Source organism: Leptonychotes weddellii, chromosome 3 (assembly GCF_054177405.1).
Source record: "Leptonychotes weddellii isolate Sample4059 chromosome 3, ASM5417740v2, whole genome shotgun sequence".
Lineage (NCBI taxonomy): Eukaryota > Metazoa > Chordata > Mammalia > Carnivora > Phocidae > Leptonychotes > Leptonychotes weddellii.
The window spans coordinates 115,343,285-115,346,313 of NC_138371.1; positions in this window are offsets into that span (position 1 = coordinate 115,343,285).

Here is a 3,029-nt window from a genome sequence, read left to right on the forward strand (position 1 = left end):
CACACAAGACGTACCCTTCATGCCACCTGCCTCTCCAACCAGACTGTAAACCCCATACGAAGGATGGGAACTGGGCCTGTCTTACCTGACACTCAACAGGCCCTCAATATGCGTTGAACACATGAATGTGTTCTTCATGGTATCTGGTGAGCATATCTGATGCAAAATACCAGAGCTTCTGAGGAAGCCAAATGATCTCTGCTATGATCTCTTTCAGTTTAAATTCTAGTTCTGATTTCCCCCTAGACTTTAAATAGGTGGTGTTTATTGAGTCCTTGCTGGGTGCGAGCCGTTGTATTACACTCTTTACTTGTATACTTTAAAAAATCCTCACATGTCTCTGTGAAGTAGGAACAATGCTGTGGCTCATTTTATTTTTTTATTTATTTATTTTTGTTTTAAAGATTTTATTTATTTATTTATTTGAGAGAGAGAGAAACAGCATGAGAGGGGATAGGGTCAGAGGGAGAAGCAGGCTCCCCGCTGAGCCAGAAGCCCGATGTGGGACTCGACCCCAGGACTCTGGGATCATGACCTGAGCCGAAGGCAGTCGCTTAACCAACTGAGCCACCCAGGTGCCCGTGTGGCTCATTTTAAAGCAAAGAAAACAAAAGCACCATGAACTTCAGTACTTGCCCAAGGTCATGCCATCGATAAGTGGTGGAGCCCCCCCAATAATGAAAGATACCTGCCCCATCCCTGTGTCCAGACCAACAAAGCAGTAAATGGACTCACCCCAGGCCTGGGAAGGCAGGACAGAGCTCAGAGCTGAGCTAATTCTTCTTAAAATCCATCACCTTGATATGTTACTCCCTGTGTAAGCTACCCGAGCAACATTCTTAAACTCCCCTCAGCTTCAAAAGATCTTCTATATATACTTGCCAAACCGCCCAGCAATCCCACTTTTCGGTATTTACCCCAAATAAATGAAAACATATGTTTTCACAAAGACTTGTAAACAAATGTTCATAGCAGCTAAAAACCGGAAACAACCGAAATATTCATCTACTGGTGAATGTACATACAAATTGCAGCGCATCCATATAAGGGATACTGCTCCACAGTAAAAAGGAATGAAATGCTGGTACAGAGAGCAATGTGGAGGAATCTCAAAGGCATTGTGCTAGATGAAATAAACCAGACACAAAACACTATATACAGTGTATGATTCCATTTAAATGACATCCTAGGAAAGGTAAGGCTATAAGGACAGAAAACAGATTGATGGTTGTGGGGGGCTGGGGTGTAGGCTGTGGGTGTGCCAAGGGACACAGGGAACTTTCTGGGGGGAAGGAGTGGAAACGTGATTGTGGTTAATACCCTACTGTGTGTATTTGTCACTCAACTATACACTGAAGAGGAGGTATGTACATTATGCCTTAGTAGTCCTGATTTTTTAAAGAGCAACATTTTCTTCTTTATCCCAATGTAATAAACTTCTTTTTAATCCCTCTCCTTTAAATTCAAGCGATAGTGTCATTCTCAAATATATATCATTTTCAAATAACAATAGGAGAACCCAACTTGAATGTGGGTGCTAAACCCACCCCACTGGGCAAGCAAAGCACATTGAGCCGTATTCCGCCACAGTGAGAACAGCCCCTGCTGCCCAAGCGGCGGGGGTGTCTGGGGAAAGCATTTAATCCAGGAGTGTGTTTCTGCAGCTTTGTGTTAATCAGATTCCACATGACCGCATTGACCTTTGTTCTCCTTCTGGTGGAATCTCCCACATTGGGGGGAAGCCTGTTTAGCTTTAGTGAGTGTCAGGGTACAAGCTAAACTGTATTCACCCCACGATTCAGACATGCCCGAGAGAAACAGAGGGGAAGATAAAGAATTGATGTGGGATGGCGGGTCAGGGCCGGGAGCTAAGCGACTGGACAGCAAGTGTGCTGTCCCTGCTGAGCCCCACCCCCAAACCTCAGCCCCCCTGCTCCAGGCCTGGTGCCATGGCCCCGGGCAATGGAGGCAGCAACACAAATAAATAGGAGAGCTGTTTCATTAAAATCTCCGTAAGACGGGAGAGCTCTGGGTGCAGTCTTCTGTGACCTCTGGAACAGAGGAGGTCACGTGTTAAAGACCAAGATTGCCCCTGAGGCCAGTCTCTGGAGCGGGGACAGGGACAGGACAGCCCGGGGTCAGCCGGGGCAGCCTCCAGCTGGAGGGCCATGTCAGGCCTCTGCAGCCTCAGCAGCTTGGTGGCTCAGAGACGGAAGCTGCCACAGGGCAGGGGGAGGTGGGGGGGGTGGCGCCTGGGGCAGCAGGAGGCTGGTATCCACCGGGAGACAGCAAGTCTGGCCCCATCACCAGCTGGGGGGAAACTGAGGCAGGCTGGGTTTCCTACAAAGAGGGTAGGTCCAGAATTGGGTTTTTTTTAAATGCTTCCTTACTATGATGATTACTATTATATTTACTGTTATAATTGTCCAGATCCCTCCTCATGTCCTCCAGCTGGTGTGGAGCTGGGGCTGGCACAGGCCACGGATGCTATTAAGAAACTGGATTCTGTGCTTAGCATAGCATGGTTGTGCAACCACATTCCTCCTCTCATCTCTAAAATTCCCACCTGCATTGTATATAAATCTCCTTAAAGGTTCCGCCTCTGCATGCATTTCCCGGGAGCTCTGGTGCATAGCAACTGAATTAGCATCCAGGCCTGCTTAATTAATAAAATGAGTCTGGGTACATCTGCAATCCTTCCAAGCAATTACAGCTCTTCTCCCATTCCTACATGGAATTCAGCCTGTTAGCACAAAAAAAAAAAAAAAAAAAAAAAACCCACAGTGCACCAAATGATTATTTTGCCTTAAAAAAAAAATTCTTTCAAATACAGCTTACTTTGACTGAGGACTTTTAGTAATTCTTTCTTCTCAATTATCCTTGCTTTGTTTAATATCTGAGAAACCCCAGGCTTAGCACAAGACGGAGGCCTCATATTTTTATTGAATCGGTTGTGACCTCAGGTCTGTTGTGTAATCTCTCCCTGAGCGTTAATTTTGCCATCTTTTAATGAAGATAATAATACCACT